Source organism: Larus michahellis, chromosome 3 (assembly GCF_964199755.1).
Source record: "Larus michahellis chromosome 3, bLarMic1.1, whole genome shotgun sequence".
NCBI classification, from domain to species: Eukaryota; Metazoa; Chordata; class Aves; order Charadriiformes; family Laridae; genus Larus; species Larus michahellis.
Window position 1 is genome coordinate 62,004,268 of NC_133898.1, and position 24,270 is coordinate 62,028,537.

The following is a 24,270-nucleotide window of genomic DNA, read 5'->3' on the forward strand; positions in this document are numbered from 1 at the left end:
TGTGCTGACACCGTTTTCTTATATTAATATTCAGGTACTCTGTTTTTAGATGAAAAGAGGAAACGCGAACTTCTTCTCTCATATAAAAACCATAACGCCTAGAAATCTGGTATAGTAGCATGCAGTTTACAGTTCTCTGACGTGTATTGTTTTTCCTCTTTAAATGCCAGAACAGGAGGATGTTTGTTCTATGGAAGAGATAACAAAAACACTAGATCTATTATGGGTTAACTTATCTGGGTCCCTGGTGTAATTCTCATTTTTTCATTGTGCTCAGGAGTGCTTTGAATTACCTACAATTAAAAAAAAGACTATATTTTCCTTTGACTGGTAAATAAGTAAAGTACCATTGTCAAGACCAGGTCGTATTTAGTCTTTTAGTTCTTAAAGTTTATAAAATATATTAAAGGAAAACACAGGCCAGTCAGCAGCGTGGTTCCAGAAAACCAGAGAGATGTCTGCTAGGTGTAGACAGCACATAAGGTGTGCAACGATGGCTGAAGACAAGCCTGACGCAAAAAAAAAGGGTAAAAAATTCTCTGACTGCCCTTCATGTTGGCACAAATTGCAGATTCCCACCACATCGGGCTGATGCCACAGATAGCACCCTGGGGAAGAGTGCTACTGATGTGAGAACATGGTTGTACCTGGAAACAGAGTTTTAGACTTCTATTATCGCCCATTATAGCAGCACAGGATAAAGAAACTCCAGACAAACAGGGATAAACACAGATAAATAAGATACTGACGAGAGCAAGAAATAGACAGGTAGCAGGCAGTAAAAGGACTGTTTGTAATCTGGGATGTATCAAAAAGAAAGGACAAAAACCAGAGTAATAAATTCAAGGAACTCCTGCAGCTAGAAGTCATTTTCAAATGCTACATAGATATAAGACATACAATGGAATAACTAAAATAACTATAGCACATGAGCTGAACAGAATCTCAGGGATGACAGAAATAAGGTCAAGTGCTGGAGTGCCATTATACATTAACAAGGGGCAGACTTCCCTCATAAGAAAGTGGTATAGAACTGATCAAGTCCAAAAAACACTTCCAGGAAAGGATTTCCAAGCATGCTGTACTGCTGTAGTGCTAGAGGTCCACTTTGATCCACAGGTTCTGTTTCTGAACTGTAAGAGGTCTTTGAAATGCCGCTAGAGTGATAAATGCTGCTGAAATGTATGTGATTCTATGAAGCAACGGTGACCCAAATGTCTGTCAGGACAACTGATTCCCATTAAGTAGGAACCAGAATTTTCTGGAAGTCATAACAGCAGTTTTCAACGTAAAATAATCACAGATCCAAGTATTTTAGGTTTGGTTTTAGTTAGTAGTGGCGTAAGAAAAAAAAAGAAAAAAAGGCTAGTCATAGAAAATAGCTCTAAGGAACTGACTGATGTAGTCCAAACTAGTAGAAGAATAACCCAAAGCGCATAAGCAGGTCGGGAGATGATTTAAAGACACAGTGCTTAAAGAAATAATAATAAAAGGGAAATGAGTTACAGAAGTCAAATGGACTGAAGAGTACAGTGTCTCCCCTGTGAAGCAGACTGGGGATTTCTTTATGTCCAAGGTCCAGTAACTGTACATCTGTGCAGCGGAGAATAAAATTGCTCCAGACAAAATAAGAAACACCATGACTCAGAAATACGTGGACAGAAATAAAGGATGAGAAGTGAAGCGCTCTGCAGTGCTAAGTGCTGTCTACAGGGATGAAGAGAGACCAGCTGAGTTAGACTAAGGAAGTCAAGATGGTAAGCAAATGGTTATTAGCCAGATAAGTAAAAACAAAGCAGAAAATAAAATCAAGTGGAGATTAATTTGCCTCAGTTCATATTATACCGATTTTTCTGAAGACAATTCTGATAGACAAAGGCACAGCAGAAATGGAAACAGCATCATCTGAAATAAAATCAAAGTTAAGTAAGGCAGAACTTGATAAAGTTCATCCCAGAATACTGAAAACTTGCAGCTGATGAACTGAGAATCCATTTATAAACTTATTGGAACAAATTGGTCAAGCTGCAGGTAATACCTAGTGGATATATTAAAATTCAGAGCTAGGAGGAAGATGTGGGATAGAATCATCCAAAATGATTCTTATACTGTCTTCAAAGAAAAAGCGGTACCTCCTCACTGCTCTTCCAAAATCCAGGCCAACAGAAGAGTCCCTTTGGCAAATGCTACAGATGGTTGAATTGCAAAGCTGCGGTTGTTTGCTTAAGCACGACGTAGCACAAGTTAGTGCATACTGGAACTTTCCCAAGTCCAATGGGACATAACTGCACACCACATAAGATCATGGAAAAACGTAATTTTGGCTCTGAAAGGTGTTTTTGACAGTTGAATCCCAACAGTGTCACTCGGTGCTTCCTTTCCCTATGCGTGGACTGCTTTTGAATAGAAAAAGGTGGAAGAAGAGACAGATCATGACCTTTGACAACACATTGAAACAGGAACACTGAAACAAGATGTTCTCACTGACCATCCAACCCCAAACTGACTTGATGTGCAGTAGTTACCTGGAGGTATTGAAATCTGTTTTTCTTGGGGAGCTGGGGCGGGAGGGGAAGAATGAAAAGTTTGGATCCGTTCTGGAGCTCCAGGTTATATTGCTTCCTCTAGTTATGCTTCGGCCTTGTTTGGAGCTGAACAAAAGTTCTTCATTTTGCAGAAAGTTGAAAGTCTGCAACTGCAATTAATGATTTGGAAGATTCAAGGTAATTTGCACATCTGAGATTTAAATTTGTGGCATATATGGCACAAAATTTTTCTACGCTTTACCTACAACTGTATTCTAGTATTTAAAAATTATTTGTAGGACCCTAGTCATGCACGTGCCCATGTATGTATTTGCATTTCAGCAAGAGAGCTTTTTGCTTTCTACTTTCTATTATGTTTTTTGGGGGATAGGCAAAAATCCAGTGGAATGAAACTCTGATTCTTGTCTTGACAGCTGTAATTCCATTTGAACAGAAAATGTAAAGTGTTCTAGGAGAAAACAGAGGCAGAGACTTGCTATTTTTTAGAAAAATTGGCAGAACATATGTTGCTAGATATATTCAAAGAAAGGTCATTCGCCGTCTTTCTGATATGAGAAGCTAAATACAGTGTATATTACAGTTTAGTTATCCTGCTATTGAAATTCTGCAGGAACATATTACAGTTTATATAGATGTAGGTAATAGCAGGAGACGGGGATCAGTAGCTCCTTACCTTCTACAAACACAGGATATAATCCTTGCCTCAAAGAGTTTACTATCTGCACAGACAAAGACAGGCCAAGATTAAGATCAGAGGTCACAATACACAAACAAATAGGACAGCATGAGGTTCGCATATAATTTGTAAGCTGGTTAATGGTAGGAGAGCCGTTCTGATTTTTCAGTTTTAATACCGATATGGCACCTAGGATTTCTGTGGCATAATATGACCTACAGCAGAAGGCTCTTGCAGAGGTACGTCTGTAGGAGGGGGAAAAAAAAAGACCACTAAAAGAGAAAACACTGAAGCATCTCAGGAAAGGGTGGGTCAAACTGAGTTTGAGATAAGCAAGTAAGCATCAATTCTTTGGTATTTCTGCACATCTCCCAAGCAAGAAAGCTCAGCTGAATTATAATTTGTGAGCAAGGGGCAGATACAGCTGACATAAGAATGGAAAAGCAGAAACACCTCTGTTTTCCCCATTAGATCTGTGCCCGTAAGTGAAATAAAGGCAAAAGTTCAGTTGCTTCAGAGGTACACCGCTAGTGTTATTTTTGTGACCTGAGACAACACAAGAGCTCTAAAGTTTTGTCATTAGCCACAGTAAGGAGGAAGTGTGGAAATAATCATTTATGTTTGATGTATGTACTTTCCCAATAACTACGGCTACTACTTGAAAAGAGAAAAATTGAGCTACAGCTGACTTCCTTTAACAAAGTGTAACTGAGATGGATTAATGTGGGGTCTGTCCGAACGGGGCACGTACGTGCACGACTCTTGGGGCCTGATCCACAGAAGCCACATAGACCCACAGTGATCACTCCCGCTGTGCTGACCTTGGAAGCTCTCCGTGGATTCATGCCTAGTTCAGTGCCTCACCCAGCATGATCATCCCTAGGGCCAGGCACTCTTACCTTCTCCCCAAATGCATTTAAATACTAACAGGATGCTGCTCTGCCTTCCCTGTGCGGCTCTGCTCTCCCTGACCCAGTATAAAAGTGTTACTTTCTTTGAGCAGTGTACTCGCTGGCAGGCTGTGTAACTCACCGTAGCTCTAGGGAAGTTCACAGGACGCTCCTAAGGTCCCAAAGTCCAAAAAAAAAAAAAAAAAAAAAAAAATCCTTTGAGGAGTCTCAGATTTTAATAAAGAGAAAGTAATGGTGCATGAAGGTGTACGGTCATGATGAGATCCTTGTGTCTGTATTAAATGTGGCAGCCCAAATCACTACTGGCATTTATCACAATTACTGAACTTCAAGTAAAAGTAAAATAAAATTTGAAAATGTCACAAACGTATTTGGGTTCATCAGTGATTAACACCTGTCCATTGGTATTTTATGCTTGGCAACAGAGAATTGCCACTGGCATATATAATCTCTAAAGGTAATATTAAACAAACAAACAAACCCAGCCCCTAGGAACATGAATTAAAAGAACAGGAGGGAAGTGGAGACATTATTACTTCTACTTTCGCATCTAACAGAGTTTGCAAAGATGAGAATTGAATCACTCCAACATGCAGCACTCTGTTCATTCTGGAGAGCTCCTTTTTCCAGGGGAAACTTCGTTGCTTTAAGGAATATGTTAAATATCACACATAACAATCGATGTGGGCTCCTCCCAGAAAAAATAAAAGTAACTCACTCTACAAATTTTAACACTGTACCTTATAAACCAGTTCTGTCATGTAATTTAGCACACGAAACAGTACAAGCAAAAAAGCATTTCTTTTTACCAATTAAAATAACATATAGCATCCTTATATTCTCTGTCCAGAGGCAATATTTGTACACAGCTCATCAGCATTTATAGCTTGGAATCTGCATAAGTGTTAAAGTGCACACAAGAACCAGGAAAATAATTATCAGATCATAGAAAGCAAACAGTCCATCACTAGTACTACTACAGGAAAGTGTGTGCCTGTTAAGAGTCTTTCAACAGGCTCGACACTTGAAAAGTGCTGGCAAGCAGCCAGAAACACCACATACTACTTCCCTACAAGCCACATAGGTATAAATCTCTCGCAGTGATGAGCACTGGAGTCTCCTTCAGCGTCATGTCAATGATTTACATAAGTAATTCCTTATCAATTTGCAAAATCTGGCCTATTATAGCAGGCTACTAATAGTGCTTGCAAGCACTTTTCCCCGGCATGAAGATGGTCGAAAATACGGTTGTCAAAATCCTATTAACAACCTTGTCTGTTAGTATTTCAGCAGGTCTTACCTCTAGGGAATTACCACACATGCCAGGGAGCATATGGACTCTATGCATTTTTTTTTGCAGTGCACTTGTCCTTTTTGCATCATCACTGCATGCAACCCAGCCTAAAACTGGCTTCTTGGGAGTGCACAGGAACAGTCCCATCTTCCTTGATTAACTACGTTTTGGCCTGCAGTGTGTGACTGAGCATAAAACCGGGTATCTCTGCAACACACACACGTGCACTTCAGGAGGCGAACCACGGCCCTCCGCCGGGATTTCCTACCCCCCTACTCAGGAAAGCGCAAAACCCTCAAATCCACAGAGGAAAGCGGGCGAGCTCCGCAATCACGGCAGCGAGTTTCGATTAACCTCCAGATAGTTTCGGACGGGGAGGGAGGAATAGGAGGCTGCCCCATGGGGGTCCCTCGTTCCTGGAGGCGGACCGGCCGGCGACCCAAGGGCTCTCCGGAACCCACCGAACGCCCGCAAGCCCGGGGGGCTCGCACCCGCGACCCCGCCTCGGACTCCGCGCTGCTGCTGCCGCCTACTCCCTACCTCCGCCGGCCGCGACGCGCCGTTCCGCGCTGCTCCGCGCCACTCCGTTCCTCTGCGCGGCTCCCTGGTTACCAAGCACAACACACCGCCCCCCGCCCCGCCCCGCCGGCCGGCAACGCAGGTGCGGGGGTGGGGAGAGGGCGGCCAGCGGGGCTGCGTGTGCGGGCGGTGCGTGTGCCCTGCCCCTGCGGCGCTTCCCAGGCCGCGGCCGTGCTGTCACTTGTCGCCACCGCCGCCTTCCTCCGGGCCGCAGCCCGTCGTCGTCCTTCCCCCCCCCCTGCCCGCTCACCGTGCCCCGGAGCCCGCTGTCCTTGTGCGCATCGCGGGGGGGGGCGCGCCGCGCCCCGCCCCGCCCCGCTCCGCCCCGCCGCGGCTGCTGCAAGGCAGGGGCGGGTTGTTCGGGGGCGGCTGCTCTGGCCGCTGTGGCCGCGGGAAACGGGGGCATGGAGCACCGGCTCGGCCCCGAACCCAAACACCCCCGAAGTGCGCTTCTAGCCAGTAGCCAAAACACTTCAGAGAATGGCCGTATCGAGCTGTCACTGCTAATTGCTATTACTAGTCGTATTGCTGGTATTATTGGTACGTTACGTAGCGTTCTGTCGGGCATTACCTTTGGCGTAGGCTCCAGAGCATCATCGTGCACGAGGCTGGGAGCTGCACAAGCAAAGTGGGACACCGGCACTTACATAACAGCAGCAGGACAGAAATATTGGAAGGAGCTAGCGAGACGGTCTGCCACTCTGGAGCTCAAACCCCGCGAGCCACGCAACAGTGTTCATGCTGCCACTATAAAATGTGATTTTGCCTCTTCAAAAGACAACACACAAACCTTGCCACTTGGTTTTCCCCCCCTTCATTTCTCTTGTTACAATTAAGGCTAGCTTCATGCAGGAAACAGAGGGATAGTTTTCTGCTTAAGAGACAGATCATCTGTGGTCTGTGTCATTGGGAAAGAAACACACTCACGTAGAGCTGAAACGGAGAAGGTGGGAGAAACCGTGCCAATGCACCTCTTAGTTTTCATCTTTTCTGGCACTGCTGCAGTGATTCTACAACATTAGCATGCAGGGTGTTTACTGAGTGGATGGATGAAATCTGAGTTAGGCAGCAGAGATTACTCAGCATCATCCCTTCCTTTGGCGCTAGTCATGTTAACATTGGTGCTACCCTTGTGATATGAACACTTACACTTGTGGCACCTATCCTGACACAATATGCAGTTACGGATCACACACTTGGAGCCAGGATGCTGTGTGAAAGAAACAGACACACCGGGAGTTACAGCAAGAATTCCTGTGAAACTGGGGGGTACGTATCTAGGTCACCTCCAGCCATCCACAAAAAATCGCTCTTCCTGACAATGAGTGTAGCCAAGCATATTGGACCTGAATTTTTCCTCCTCTTGAGGGTTTGTAGGTTTTTTGTTTTGTTTTGTGCAGGAGGAGAACCGAAAAACCTTTTTCATTCACTGCTTTTTTACCTCTACTGTTTGTCCTGCTTCATTGTCTTACTCCATGCTAGTTTCAGCATCAAAGATGCCAAAGGAAGTGGATGCTGACATATTTCTGTTTCCCCTTTCCATACACATTTTTTGCTGAATAAATCCCGCACTTTGCTGTCTCTTTCAGAAAATGACATTTTATTTTATCTTCCTAGGTTAAGAGTATGAGTATTACCATGAGAGAGAACATCTTCACTACAAAAGCTTAGATATAGTTTTATATATATATATATAGAAACTTACATATAGTACTACTACTATCATTTGAAGCAATTCGGTAAAGAAAAGTACTTGCTAGTGTAAGCTTCCTTTATTCTTTAAATTGCAGCACTATATGCTGCACTGTGTGTTTCAAATGTTCAGCTAAAATGATTGAGGTATATTCTGCTTGTCAGTTGTAGCAGGAAATCCACAGAAACCTTGCTGATTTCTGTATAACTATTTTGAGTTTAATATGCAGAAAAGAAGATGTGGCTTATTTAAGTCTCTTCCTCTTTGTGTTTTACACAAGAATATAACGTCATTCCAATTCATCCTATTTGTTCTCATACCAACTCCAGCTGTGGACAGAGCTGGAGTCCACCTTGTATGAAAAATATATTAGAAACTAAGGTGGTAGCCATTGTAAGCTTCATTGCACTTACACAGATTTTTTTTTGCTAGAAAAAACCTGTTTTCATGATCCTAAGGACAATGCAGTACAATTTATCACCATCACTTTTCTTATTTTCCTTTTTAATTGTTAAAAAATCACGAACTGAAACTGTTGCTACTAGGTTGTTTGTAGGTTGCCCTTCTGGAAGGAAAGGGGATTATATTTGCTAGTCTATAGCAGTTCTGGCAAGAGGTCACCTCACTTTCCATGCATGCTCTTTCGCGATGACAGGGAATTTTTGGAAAGGAAAAGCTAGAAACATATTCAGATATTTTTAATAATTTTAAATTAATGACATCGTTACTCTAAGCATGTACTTGATTCCACTATGTTTTTAAACATGCTTAAAGTTAAATGGTCATTTACTAGATGATGACATTGATTAAGGCAAGAAATAAATATTACTTCCACTACAGAGAAAATAAAAAGAAAAAAAAAAAGAAAAATAAGTATAGGAACATAGGTAATTAGAGGCTGTGTCCAAAGCAAATAATTTAGCATGCAGTACATGTCCAAGAGCACTCAGGTAAGAAGGCCTCAGCTAAGGACAGGTGGCAGCCGGATGAACTGCTGCTGTGGACAAGTCTAGCCAGGCGCTGACGGACAGTGTCCCTCCTCTAACAAACCACTCTTCTGAGTACTCTGGTAAAGCATTGCAAGCCACAAGGAAATACCGCCGCTATCACCAGCGCCGGCTCTGTGTCACGGGTGACACAGCACCGTTCAGTGCTGCTGCTTTTAGCTGAGACACGAGTGAGGTCGTTGGCACCGAAGAATTCAGGGCACTCCTCCTCAGAAGAGATATACAGCCTTTAAAGGAAGTAAAGTAATGTTTCGGTTTGCCTCACTGCTGTATCACTCTGTGCTTGGTCCAGTTCTGGTGACCAGACTTCAAGAAAGATCTAAAGCCAGTAAGACAATTCAGAGGACAGCCATGAGAACGATGGAAGGTCTAGAAGGCATGATCCAGAATAAAAGACTGAAATAGCTGTTTAATCTAGGGATTAGAAAGTGATGGGATGTATAAAAGCATTCAAAACCACAAAGGAGCACTACAAAAGGAAGGGAATAATCTCTTCTCAGTGTCCACAGTGCATAGGACGAGAAGGAATGTGCCTGCCTTGCAGCAGGTGAGATTGTCATATCAGAAACAAAAGTTTTAGGAGGAAATACAGCTTTGCACCACATACCATAAAGAGGAAGTGAAGTTTGCATCACGGGAGATTTTAAAGTACAGACTAGACAAGTGTCTTGCTGGAAAGCATTTTCATTTTTTTGATACTTTGTTGGAGTGCAGAACAGGATATCTTTGTAGCTGTCTTGATTTCTTTCGAGTCCATTTGCTGCGACTCCGTGAATGTTGAGACTGGTTTGAGCAAGAGAGCATATCTCTCTTTCCGCAGGTTTTGCAGCAAGCAGTAGTTGACACTTCCTTCCTGCCCTAAACTGCCACACGGTATCGATGTGCAGTGTTAAAACATTGCCACACAACTCCTGAGAGATATGTGCATCTCCTTTTCACGTACTGTATCAAGTATAAATGTGTAAGCTGTATAACTGTATGAAGTTTTCTACGTAAAGTTTTTGTATATTGTATGTAAACATATTTGTATGTATTTATGTTCTGTGTTTAAATGTAACAAAACTCGGTGAACAAACTTTGAAAATAAATTGAAGATACAATCAGAAGCCAGAGAATACAGCCCCTCTAACCTGAATTATACTGAGTTACGTGAAGTATAGCAACAGACCATTTAACTTTCCCTGCGTTGTGCTGAAATGACTGGAAGTAATGGGATGAGATTACACAAAAGTGAAGTGGGAGTAGAAAAAAAAACAGGAAAAAAAATCATCTGCTAAACTAGTATGTAATATCATGGAATACAATATGTTCTTGTAAGTGAAGTAAGTTATCAAACTTCTAACAGCTTAGAGATGCCTGATTAGGATTTAAAGCTCTGTAAATGTACAGAATGAGCTCAGTCTAGCATATGGCAAGCGTCGAGCCAAAACAAATGTCATTTATTTCTAATGTTAGTCACCTCATTATTGTCAAGAAACTCATTATATCTACTTGAAATTTATTGTTGTGTGAATTTTTCCTCATTTATGCTTCACGAGTTACACTAAATTGGAAAACATTTATAAAAACTCAAACTCCTATGGAGAATGAAAAGTGGACACCGCAATGTTGTTTAAAATTGGACTAAAAAGTTATTGTTTAAAAGGCATAAACAAGCAGAAGTGATACTGGTCTAAAAATTATACACATTCTGTTGGGAGCTACCAAATCCAGTAGTTGAACAGCAGCAAGGCTGCCACAGCTCCACATCCCCACGTCCAGCCAGCGGGGAGGCTGAGCGGGTGCTCCCTGTAGGTGCACACAGACTCACCATATACATACACGTGTCCATATACTGGTGCAGACACTAATGACAGGACCAGCCAAATTCTGTTCCCCTCCCTGGCTGATGAGACTGGAAACCTGTTAGCGGAAAATACATACAAATGCATATGCATCCGTAAAGCTTGGATCCCCCCAGCAGCTGACTTCAAGCCCTCAACCTGGCCAATGCCTTGCTCCTGGATCCCAGTCATTCCAGCTACCACCAGCTGGGCGTGACAGCTCACCTGCACCGGCCCCCCACATCCCACTGACACCCCACCCCTCCATTTTCCCCCTCAAAGGGCAGGCGTTAGACGTTTGGTTTCTCCAGCAGTTGACTCTGGGCTCCTCTCCTCTCCCACTTGTCCCTCACACAGACACACCTGCAGAAAGGTGTCTTCCGCAGCTTGTCCAGACCTATGGCCTCACCAGATCTCTCAGTGTTGCCCCCCAGTATCTGGTCCAGATGCTCTGGTCCCTCCAGTAGCCAATTCTCAGACTCACAGGTCTTTCCAGTGTTACAGATACTCCAATATTTGGCTCCTTGTCTTCATATCCTACCTGCTGGCCGATGGAGTTTGATGTTTGTTAGTGATGGCCTGCATCAAAAGAAGTGTGGCCAGCAGCTCGAGGGAGGTGATTCTCCCCCTCTACTCCTCTCTGGTGAGACCCCACCTGGAGTACTGCATCCAGATCTGTGGGCCCCAATATAATAAGGACATGGACCTGTTGGAGCAGGTCCAGAGGAGGGCCACGAAGATGATCAGAGGGCTGGGACACCTTTCATATGCAGACAGGCTGAGAGAGTTTGGGGTTGTTCAGCCTGGAGAAGAGAAGGCCCCAGGGAGACCTTATTTTGGCCTTTCAGTACTTAAAAGAGGCTTAAAAGAAAGATGGGGATAAAATTTTAGCAGGGCCTGTTGCCATAGGACAAGGGGTAATGGTTTTAAACTAAAATAGGGAGGATTTCGAGTAGATATAGGGAAGAAATTTTTTACAGTGAGGGTGGTGAGACACGGGCACAGGTTGCCCAGAGAGGTGGCAGGTGCTCCATCCCTGGAAACATTTAAGATCAGGTTGGACGGGGCCCTGAGCAACCTGATCTACTTGGAGATGTCCTTGCTCATTGCAGGGGGGTTGGAACTATATGACTTTTAAAGGTCCCTTCCAACCCAAACCATTCTATGACACTAAGAGTCTGTAGACATTCACACCCACACACACTACGTGCATTCCCCAGTCTCTCCAGGTGCTGGCAGCAGAGATGCATGCGCCTCTATGGTCCCACTCCCATGAACACAGAATAGGGAACCCCTCACCGAGGAAAAAAGCTAGAAATGGATTTTAACAAGAAGCCAGGACAGACTGCGCTGATCAGGTGCAGGCAATGGCCAGACAAGCATCAAAAGGGACACATTTTAACCCACTATCCCTCCATTTTCCTACATTCCTCCACCTGCCCTTGTGTCCCCAGGCTCCTGTGTGTTGTGGAAGTGAACACTTAAACACATAACCTAGCATTTTTTAACAATGCTTCGGCTATAAAAAAAAAAAAATCTGTTTAAAAATTCAGATCGAACACGATAAAAGTAACTTGCTTGACAAGAACCAGTAATACAAAGCAAACATGAACTGATAGTGCCACCATGTGGACTGCATCAAAAAGTTCTTTCCTTTAGTGCCGGGCTAAAAAGATGTTGCAGAAACAGTCGAGGATACCCTCATCTACCAAAACTGAAGTTATTTTGAATTTCCTCACATTCTAAAAGAGACAAGATGTCATTGTCAACTGTGCCTTTGAACAGCACTGGGCAGAATTTCAGCTGGCACCAGTCTCAAGCAAACATGGACAAACATCGGGGAAAGTCATAAACTTTTGGTGAATTGTCTTGTAACGCTAGACAGAATAATTGCATTTCTTTACTTGTTCAGAATTGCATGTGTTAACAGAAAAATAATTTAGCTTAAAATATAAAAATTAAAATAATTACTTCTTTGAAGTACAATATTACAGTCAAACAGCATTTCCTTGTGGTAAAAATAGTAAACAAGACTGAAACCACAGGGTGTGACAGTGGTCACAGTAAAAGGATGCTTTGGAGACTAAAGTAAAAGACTAACCTGGTAGGAAGAGAGAGCTAACAGGAATGTTGGGAACATTAGAAGGTGTGGAGGTGTCGTGTGAGGTCTAATCTGAAAGGACATCTTAACAGAAATGGAGATATGTAATAAGGGATGAGAAGCTTGGTGTGCCACCTGAGGCTGCCACAGCACCTGGCAGGAACAAACCTGATGGTGCCAAGACATGAGAAGGAAGATGAAATCAGTCACTACCCCTTGGGAAAGCATTATTTTTTAAAGAAGAATTGTTTTTTAGACCTCTTTGCTTTACTTCAACTGTTCCAAGCAGTATATGGGTCTAGTGTGAGGCTTATCTCCCTGATCACACAATATCTACCTGGAGGAAACCCCGGGCCCATGATTTTTCATGACCTGTAGTCAATACATTTAGGATTCTTACCCATCACTATCATTACTTGACTGTTGACTGACTGGTAGTCAGTGAGTATTCTCTGTCCCTGTCATTAAGCTTGCAGTTCCAAATCTATAGTTTCTGACTTCTATACTGGTTTTGATACAAAATGTATCAAAAACTATAAAAAAATTAAATATTTTAAATATTTTAAATGACAAGGCATGTATCTGAGCCACTGTACACTATGTGTGAGTGAAAGAATTTATCCAAAGTCTTTCCGGACCTCATTCTGAATATATCTTAAATTCATTAGGTGAGACAAGCATCTTAGTATTCGTGAGAACTTCCACAGGCAGAAATCTGTCATCTCTGTGCAATTAGTCTTATCAGATGTTATTTTCTACCTTTTGATGTTGACTGGTAGCACCAGAAGTTCTTCTGAACAACATCAGGATTCTTCTGAGACATCCATGCTTTTCATTATGATCATTTTCATTCAGGAGCATGACACTCTAAGTCTAGTCAAATAACACGTAATAAATAGGAAGCTTGGTGTTTTCTATGAAAAGCTGAAGCATAGAGAGCCTTTTTTTTTCAGGTGGTGTTTTTTAAAACAATATTACAACTTTTGTAAAAAATCACTTACTCAAAAGAAGAGCTTTAAGAAGGAAGAGTATAACACAATACAGAGACAGTGAAAAATAATGGTACACAAATCTCACATATACAGAAACAGACAGGAATTTGACTAAGAACAAACACTTTTCGAGTTGATAGATCAAATCTAAGAATGAAATTACAAGATTGCTAATTGGCCTGCAGAAAGGCCAAGCAATATAGAAAGAATAAGTTAGTATGCCTACAAAATGTCTGTCCTTGATTTCCCAAATTGTATGTTACCCATCTCCTGCCTTTAACTGTCTCTGTCCACTATTTCACGGTGTTGTGCTTTATCCTGAAGGTGGCTGCGTTTCATGTGTCATTCATCCCTACAACATCCAAATATATTTTCACTGGATGTCTCCGTTCAACTGTGACTAGGAGTAAATTAGGTGGTTTCAAGACTACGGCTCTTCTGAGTGCAACGTTTGTTTCAGGAAAATACTGTGCTACAATACAACAATACAGAATGTAGTTAAAATTCATCACATTGATTATTCAGTAAATATGATCCTCCACTAGAACGAAAAGTCCGCAGCGGAAGTCTTTCTCACTGCCTCACTGCTTTGGGGGAATATCTTTTCCTGTCTAGAGCAAATAATTGCTAAATGGCGTGCTTGGGAGGAGAAACAAGCTTTTGGAAAAGTGCTTCTCTTGACAAAAATCTCTCCTAGCTGTGTCTCTCTAACCTCAAAAATTTAACATTTATAGCTGAAAGAGCGGCCCGGGCAGACTGCTGATGATTTGTATCTTTACGGTGTTTTCCTTTAAATTGCAGATAGCACCTTTTCTAAAACCAGTTCTCCTTATTTTGGGAAGCACTATGCACTTTGATTTCAGTAGTGCTATTTGCAGATGTCTGTCAGAGTCAAATTTATGGGATTAAAGCCCAGATGCTTCTAGCTCTTCCATGCTTATCTCTGGAGATTTTATAAATTATGAGGGGTTTTTTTGTTGTTGTTTGCCCAGTTTTTACAGAGGGAGTTCAGAGCAGGTATAAAGTACTACCAGATCAGAATGGCCTGATTTTGCGTTCAGGTTGCATTGGTGGGGATGACTGTACCAGCTGCTGCTTTGGTTAGCACCTCTGACTCCGAAGTGGAGCACTCCAGAAATAACAGAGCAACCTGCTACAGATTTACCTGGAGCACCAGTGCTCTGCAGCGCAGACTTGCTAGAGACTCATATCCTCTTGACACAGAAAAGAGTTAGAAATATGGTCAGTAGTGTCTCACCCAAGTGGGAGCGTAAGAGTTAAGTAGAGCTGACCATATCTGCCTTTTTCACTGAGCTCTTTCTGGTCCTTTTGTTTCTGCCCAGACTGTGACAACTCCAGGCCACGCTATAGTTTTCCATTTTATAATATTTTCAATATTATAAGCCTCAGGAGTTCAGATATAATGATGAAGAACCAAATGACACTGAGCCATTTTTAATTAATTTTTGTGTCCTATTTTTATTCAGGAGCTCCCCCTGCCTAGCTCCAAACATTTTTTGTTTTGCCAGTTTCTGGCGGAACACAGGGTTAAGTACAAGGCTCTGAAACCATGCTACACTTTTAACCACAAACTGGATAACGTATCCTGTGGTCCAACAATCTTGCACCCTCTGTAGTCCCACAAATACCTGTATTGATCCAGCTGAACCTGAACTCTGAGTCCTGAATGTAAGGGGGAGCCTACCAAGTTCTTCTGTCTTCCAGTCTATGCCTTAACCTGTAGCTTTAGAGATGAGCCACCTGATAATTTTCAGAATAGACTATGAAGGACCCAGAGTTGATCCCCTCTGAATCCTTGGGATTTTTCTGTTTTATGTTGTCTTCTGATGAAAACCCTATTAAGATGCTTCCCATCTCTCTTCTCTCATCTCAAAATTCCCAGCCCAACTAAAGTCAGCTCAACCCATCCCAAGAACAATCCAAATAGATTTTTTTTCTGTCACTGAGGAGTAGGAATGCAAAGTCTGCCTGCTTAGTTTATTGACTGTTCTTCTAAAGAAGGCAGCAGTAAGTGATGAATCAGCCGGTCTGAGGGTATTTTCTTTGATACTATCTGAAGATCAGATGTAGGTTGTCATCACTAAAGCAGAATCTTTCATAATATATTACTGAGAGCTGGCAACACTCATTGTTTCAAAAGACATGTGACTATCATTGTCTCTACTATCTTTGTCTTCAAAACTGGAAAGTGGAAGCATTCTTGCTGACATTAATTCCCCTGTTTCTGCTTCCTCTTACCATTTCTGGCGGTTGTCTAGTTAATGAAATCTCCACAATATTGCCTATTTTTTTAAATCTCAGTCTGTGCCCTGTCATGACAGTCTAATTTATGCCTTAGGACTTTTCCCTGATCAGCGCAGAGCTCTTTGGTTAGGGTCAGGTGATCTTAATTGAAAGGGTCAGCAGTCATTTCTGGTGTATGCCCCTTGATTCCACATAGTCTTACCGAACGCTTGCTTTCTTAGGTTTGACTGACCCGTGTCAACTAGTCGTATTGTTGACGGCTTTATTTTTGTAAGCTATATGCTTTGCTTTTGTAAGCTGTCTGTTCCATTACATTTTCATCATCTCTCGTAATTTTATTTCCTGATCTTTTTAATTGTTCAGATCATCATTGTAAGTCAATATAATTCAATTTAATGGTTTGGATTTCTGCATGCTAAAAATCTGCTTCAGAAGTCTTACATCATAGAACTGCTCATCCCCCAAGCCTTTTCCAGAACGAATTAGGAGTTACTCTACTGAAATTTTCATCGGTGTAAAACTGAAAGCACGCATGAAGGTGTACACAAAACTGGTATCCGGCTCCTTGTACTTACTGGTAAATTATTTTCTACATCTGGAGTTTCTGCAGTCACTCTGTGCTTGGATGCCTGTGTCCACAACTCCTGGCCCTTGCTGTTCAAAATTTATTAACTTACTCTCTATAATAGCAAGCCATCTGAGAGCAGTAAAAATTAATGACCTGCAATAGAAAATGGTTAAATTAATTATTCACCAGTTTCCAAGGGACCGTAATTGCATTTCCATTCTCTGTGGAGCTCTCCGATTAGCTTGCTGAGGGACGGGGGTGCTCAGTGGCGTGGAGGCTGCAAATACAGATGTTTGTGTGGGTGCTCGGGAGAGAGGGAGTAGCGGGGATTGCCAGGGGTGGCTAGGAAGGCTGTATGGGTGAGGGCAAAGGTCTGGACGTTTTGAGGCTCTGAAGAGTGCTGGGATGTCTAGATCTGCTGCGATAAGAATAAAGGGATATGTGGAAGGAACCACTACTGCGGTCTTTCATCAGAGCAAAATTTCTGTAGTTAACGGGAGGGAAATTCTCTGGGACTCGGGGGTATGCTGAGGGAAATACAGCTTCCTTGACAGGACACTTTTATCTTTTTCCCATTAAAAACTGATCAAGTACCTTCTTTTGGTTTTTGGCTACTTCTCTGCTTAAGCTGAGGTGAGACAGACAAACAGCTTGTTGCCAGCACCTTGTCTTCACAGCGGTCAGTAACGGGCCTGCTCTAATGGACTGCAGCTTGACGCACAAGGGGAGGCTGACAGACCTGCCAAATATGCACCCTGAGAAATGCCTTTAAACCTCAAATACTGCTCTCAAGGGAAGGGCAAAGAAAATCATCAAAAGAAAAAATATCAGTGACTGGAGTCTTGGACTCTTGCTTTTCAATATTGTGTTTTCCTGCAGAGTACAGGAAACAATAATTTGCACAACAAAGAAGAAATGCAAATTGCCTCGTCTCACCGTAATTTGTTTGTACAGTACTTAAGTACAACAGAGTTGTGATTGCCATGTGGGATGCCTTGGGGAAACTATAATAAGTATAATAAATCATAACAAAACCAAGCAGGCTAAGTTGGCATACAGGGCATTGCCCATGGACTTTACAGTCCTCAAAACTTTTACTTGGAGTGTTATGAGGTATTGTGGCACTCTTTGTACTTTCTGGGTGATTGATCTGGGCTTTATAGCCTTTAGAGCATTTTGACATCACGTACATTTTGATTATCCTTGGGCAATTCAAAAGTACTGTAACAGAGAAATACCAGTCCAGCTAATTTCCTCATGAGTCGCTTGCCAAGCTTGTTGGATTTATAGGAACAAATTGATACTCCGTGACTATGGCGTGATCCTGTCAATCAGAGGAAGAGAAGATTAAACATTCATGACTACTGAAAGGCAATTTCCTTCCATTGTTCATCATGCCTCCGTTCTTAACCTTCCCCATAGGATTTCCTCTTACTCTAAACTTCAGAAAAGCTTTTGGTTTTTTAGAATTTTAAAAAACAGTAAACTGACGAAGAGGACCATAATGATAAAATATTTGTTGTTGTGTTACTTCACATTACTCATTTACCTATGGTGTGACTCAGAAAGCAGATTTTTACTGTCATAAGCCATTTGCCTAGAAAAACGAAAGAGGAATTTTCAATTTTTCCATCTATCAAACAAATGCAGCCATGAAAATTAAGCAGTATACACACAGTAAACCTAAGTGAATCAAACACAAATTATATCTGTTGTGGCACATAATTGCACAAAGACAATTTTTCATGACTAGCCTCGTAGACTAGATACAGGTCTGGAAAAAATAGGGAAGTAATCCAGGTGTAACACATTATACTTGGAAAAATCCTGTTATAAAGTGGTTCTGAAATACTTTTTTTTTTTTTTTTTTTTTAGCATTGGAATCTATAGAAGAATTAGCTTGGAAACAGATTTACTGAAAACATATGGACAGTAATGATTTTGTTCTTACCATCCTTCTCATGTAATTTTTGGAAGATATTTCAGATATACAGGAGATAGAAATACACTTCAAATGCTTATCTGCCCATGCCACACCTATTATGATATGTCAGTACGTATAGGGATATTTTCATTAATAACAAAGTGTTTGGATTAGACTCTTATCTAATTCACATAATTAAGTGACTGCAGGGAACCATTTCCACTAAAATGAATATAAAAATGGGTCCGGGAAACATACCCTGAATCCAGTATGTTACGTTTCTTGGTATTCCTAACTGTGTGACAAGATGAAGACCATGTCAATGGTAAGTCCTAGTTTACGTCTCAGCAAAAGGATTATTTACCAGTCTCTGCCCACCCAGGGACAGTAACTGCAGAGCTACTGAACACCCGCACAGATACACTGATGTACAAGTCCGTGCTAACGGTGGCACACAGGAATATTTTTTCCCGTTCTAAGGCAATGCCGCATGATGAGTCAAGTTCATTAAATTCTACGTGACAACCTGGGATGAATACAATTCTGCTCCTAAACAGTTCATGCACTATAAAGGTAAATGGGACACCCACCTGCTGCTCACACCAGCAACCTGACGTCTGTGAAAGACAAGAAGTGTCTCTCAGTTTCAACAAATATAGATATATCTGTGAACACTATTTGTCAATGAAATTAAAAATTTCAGACCACCCTAGGGAGTGGGAAAAATGGATGTCATTTCATTCCATCTTTTTAACAGCAGGTACGACAGAATACAACAGCAAGGGATTATATTTTTTATCCAGTGCTGGTAGCTGGATGCAAAATTTACAACTCATCTGTAGAGCTCTATCAGTTACTATGAAAACGATATAATTTTACTGTCATACTGAATTGTGTTTGGGTGTTATTTCTTTCTCTCTCCTTATTTGGTCTCTTTCTTAATGGGCAGCAGAAAGAATAGGATGGTAATCTGAATTAAAGTAATGAGTCTACTAATTGTCATGCTTCAGCACTGCAAGTCTCAGGATGCTCAGAGGTACAGAACTGGGTAGGAAGACTCTGAGGTCTATTGCCCTGTCCTTTTACCTCTAGCATCATAACTGAAGACAAGGAAATGCTTTACTCTGAAGACATAATGGCAAATCTCTTTATTAGATTGTAAGTTTGTGCAACATTGGCAAATTTGGCCATTGGACAAAAATTTTCTACCCTTTGCAAAGCGTATTGATGGATTTCATTTTCATCTGCTGAGCAGCAAGTGGTTCACAGGATGCATTTATAGAACAGAGAACCAAGAGGGATTTTTTGGACTGCTGACTCCAGTTTCCTGCCCCTATGGACAATTATGCCATAAAATCCTCTTCAATATTTTATCAAGCTTCAACTTAAGGGTTGAATCTAGGTGGGTTTGTGCCTCCGTTTTACCTAATTAATTCCTTGTGAGGAAGGAAACCTCAGATAATGACAGTACCTTGTTTTCTTCTGTTCTGTGGTGGTTACTCACAATTTTGTCTCCTGATAAAATAAAATTTTGGGTTTGAGGTTTTCAAGTTAGAGTTCAAACTGCTAGCTCCATGTGGGCCACCACAAAATATCATGCAAGCTGTTAGATATGAAACACCGAGAAAGGAGAGTTCCTGAATTTCTGTTAGCCCCAAAAAACTCATCTTTGCCCCCTCCCTGTTCCACCTCCTTGTGTTCCCAGGGATGACCCCCATTACCCAGGTGCACAGCTGGACCCACACAAGCCCCATAACCCCAACGCTTACTACCATACTCCCTAGCTATTACTTGGCTGTGGGAATACAGTGCAGAGATGCTAAAACTGGCCTTTGCCCACATGAATTACCACTGTTAAATCTGGCAGGACCCACCACCCCTTTTAACTTAAGTATTTGAGTTATATAAACCTGGCTCAAATAAAATTATTTTCTCTCTGGCCTTAAGCTTAACCACTGTGAAATGCATTAACGTAAAATAAGTGTACTCTTTTTCAACTCCCTCCCTCTCTCTTTCCCACAGACATATAAATATGCAAACAGTCTTTGATACCACAAATGTCATGAAAAAGATCAGTAATCTGAAAGTGTGTGGCTGGTAGAAAGGGAGGGCTCTCCTCTGCCTCTTTTTATGTTTCTCAGTCACCTTTTGCTAGACTATAAAAGACTTCCACGTTAGGGAAAAAAATGTGGTTTCAGAGTTCTGAGTTGAATACTGGGTGTAAAAATTTGGTACATGTTCCAGTAAATACAGTGTGTTCACATTCTGCACTGTGACATTATCTTCCCAATCATGTAATGGTACATAATTAGCAATGAGGGACCTTCTTTTTATGTTACACTCCTGGAAACCAAGGTGTTTTCTGAAATGACAATGTTACTGCAGCCATATTTGTCTTCATTCATAGCAGGCATATCATATCAAAAGGTGTATTCTGGTAGAGCCAGCACGTGGAGGTAGGTTATTTAACTATTCAGGTAAACCGAAGAAATCTTGAAGAGGGCTGAAGTGAGTCATTAAAAGGCAGTAAATTCAAGCTGTAGTTTCTGCCTTTTGTCACATTATGAGCAGCCTTGAGAATGGATAGTTTGATGGGAGACAGGAACATTTTTCATCACTGGTCAAAGAACAAAAATTCCTGAGTTTTTCTTCATGCATCCGGAGAGCTGTAAAACTAACCAAGGACAAATATGAGGCTGCTGAAATATGAAACAATTAAAGGAAATCCCAGCCTAAATCTTAATCTCCAGATGGAAAGTGTGAAAAAAAAAAAAAAAAAGAAAAAGTTTCACTGGATGATCATTCTACTCTTGTCATTTTTATTTTTTTTTTCAGTGAAATCTGCTTAAATTTGAAATAAAAATATTTTGTGGGCTTGTGCAGGAGAACTCAGCATATATACACCTATGTTTCCTCAAGAAGTGCCAGTAAAAGTAAGCAACTGAAAAACTGAAAAGTCATTTCCAGCAAGTTGCTTTAAAATTCTGTCACGGTGTTCGTTTTTTGCTTCTAGTGACAGTGGTATGACACTTCTGTCTGGCAGTGATTGACAGTAGTTAAGATCTGGGTTCAATTTGTAGGCTGATCATACTCAAACATCGTCACCATGAGCCCTAGCCAGCTGAAAAAATGGTTTCAACTAAGTTAATCTCTGTGCACTGTTAAGTGTTTTGTTAAACAGAAAACATCAGGGGTTTATGGAGGCAAAGAAAAAGAGAAGAATCATAATATATCAATGGGGAAAGCATAAATGCCTCAGAGAAAGCAACTACTGCCCCAAGAGCAGGCTGACAACGGTGCCAAGTCCTCCCTCCTCCCTCCCTTCACCTGCCGGCACTACCTTATGTACCTACAGTTTGGTTGTCCATGGTTTTTCTAATACATTAGACAAATACGTGATAATCCCCATCACATTTTTTTCCCTAAAAGTTCTTCATTTTAGTCAGGGATTAGGGCTTGTGCTGTTGTAAATTCAAAGCACCTCCCCTCATTTAATCAATACATTAGAAAACTTTAAGGACAGAATTCAGTTCCTCTTTTCAAGGGTAAAAGACTGCTCATTTCATTAGAATTGAAGTCACATCAGCAATGTATTTGGCACCTTGTCCTCTACATACCTCTGTCTCCCGTCAGTCAGAAGTGACTGTTATACCAACCTCATCTACCCAGATTTGTGCAAAGCATTCGACACTGTCCCACAGGACATCTTGGTCTCTAAATTAGAGAGACACGGATTTGATGGATGGACCACTCAGTGGATAAGGAATGGTCTGGATCGTCACACTCAAAGAGTTGCGGTCAACAGCTTGATGTCCAAGTGGAAGCCAGCGATGACTGGCATTTCTCAGGAGTGGGTATCGGGGCCTGTGCTGTTCAACATCTTTGTCAGTGACGTGGATAGTGGGATTGAGTGCACCCTCAGCAAGTTTGCTGATGACACCAAGCTGTGTGGTGCAGTTGACAGGCTGCAGGGAAAGGATGCCATCCTCAGGGATCTTGACAGGCTTGAGACATGGGCCCATGCGAACTTCATGAAATTCAACAAGGCTAAGTGCAAAGTCCTGCACGTAGGTTGGGGCAATCCCAAGCACAGATACAGGCTGGGCAGAGAATGGATTCAGAACAGGCCTGAGGAGAAGGAGCTGGGGGGTGTTGGTGGATGAGAAGCTCAACATGATGTGGCAAAGTGCACTTGCAGCCTAGAAGGCCAACCATATCCTGGGCTGTGTAAAAAAGAAGCATGGCCAGCAGGTCCAGGGAGGTGATTCTACCCCTCTACTCTGCTCTGGTGAGATCCCACCTGGAGTACTGTATCCAGCTTTGAAGTCCTTGTAGCACAAGAAAGGTGTGGACCTGTTGGAGAGGGTCCAGAGGAGGACCACAAAGATGATCAGAGGGCTGGAAGACCTCTCCTATGAAGACAGGCTGAGAGAGTGGGATTGTTCAGCCTGGAGAAGAGAAGGCTCTGGGGATACCTTATAGCAGCCTTCCAGTAACAGAAGGGGGCCTATAAGATAGCCGGAGAGGGACTTTTTACAAGGACATACAGTGATAGAATGTGTAGTAATGGCTTCAAACTGGAAGTCAGTAGATTTAGATTAGATATCGGGAAGAAATTTTTCACTATGAAAGTATTGAGAAACTGGAACAGGCTGCCCAGAGAAGTTGTGGATGCCCCATCCCTGGAAGTGTTCTAGGCCAGGCTGGATGGGGCTTTGAGCAGCCTGGTCTAGTGAAAGGTGTCCCTGCCCATGGCAGGGAGGTTGGAACTAGATGATCTTTAAGGTCCAACTCCAACCATTCTATGGTTCTATGATTCTATACTGGCCAGTATAATGAATGATGATGAGCATTTTTATCCATGAGGGTACCTCAAGTTATGATGATTTTATTTTCAGGAAAAGATCCTCCTCAGTAGAGAAAAATGAAAGAACTAATGGGGTTACCAAGAAAATAAATTCTTGCAATACTCAGAAACAAAATGAACAGAAACAAAATTAGTCTAATATTTGAAATAATAAATTAAGACAAGGTTTATGATGTATCAAACTGCTTTATCTTTTTTTGCGAAAAATGTTTCATTCTAACTATGACATCTCAGGATGTGATACACTGTACCTATTTTAGATAAGTTCTGTTGCACAATTTGCAATTCTTTCTTTTTCTTGCAAGAGTAAATAGCAGAAAGAGAGTTTGAAACTGATTTGAAAGAGCGTGCTACTTCGCAGGTCATTGTAAGCTCACATCACCTTGATTCATTTAAAACTTTATTTGCTGCAAGTTGCTGATAAGCATTATAGGTGTATGGCTCAGGTAACACTTTTGGTGATCCAGCTTCTCTGACCTTCTGCTGCTGACAGTTGCCCATATCAGCTGTTTGTTTCTGAGGAAAATGAGACAACTCTCATCTTGGAATACCCTGTCCAGAGAGAAACTGGCATGCTTCTCATTGCTGTTGACTTTGTCAAAAAGTATTAAGGTTCATATTTTATACTCTTGATAATATGGAAGATTTAATTATCTGTACAAGAGTTCATGTCTGAAATTAGCCACTTTTCAACTAGATTAAGGTCAGTGTTTAATTCTTTTTTACAATGATCATCATGATAGATGCATTCAGTAAACTAAAATCACTAGGTTTCCCCATTTTATAGTTTACAATAATTCCGTTTTGTTGTATTTCCATCTACTTTTAAAGCACAAAACTAACCCTAAAAATAGAATTCTTTAATTTGTGTATTTTTATCATCTGCTTTGGTATCTGTGTCCCGACCAAACTAAATAATCCCAGCATTTCTTATAAACTTGTATCCTAATATTCATTGTGAAAAATAGACGTAATTGATTCTGGGTTTTTTTTAAACAATGGGCAAAACTAAACTGTATACAAT

The 24,270-nt window shown here is 41.6% G+C and overlaps 1 protein-coding gene across 2 annotated transcripts in view; it reads right to left on the minus strand.

Moving 5' to 3' along the window:
• Positions 1-6,289, minus strand: part of SYNE1 (spectrin repeat containing nuclear envelope protein 1) — a 311,588-nt gene extending 305,299 nt beyond the window's left edge. The window contains exon 1 of one of the 2 annotated variants that reach the window (XM_074580424.1): positions 5,968-6,289. The gene's annotated coding sequence lies outside the window, so the exon portion shown is untranslated. The remainder of the gene's footprint in view (positions 1-5,967) is intronic. The other variant, XM_074580426.1, reaches the window with a different exon arrangement.
• Between the last annotated feature and the right edge of the window lie 17,981 nt (positions 6,290-24,270).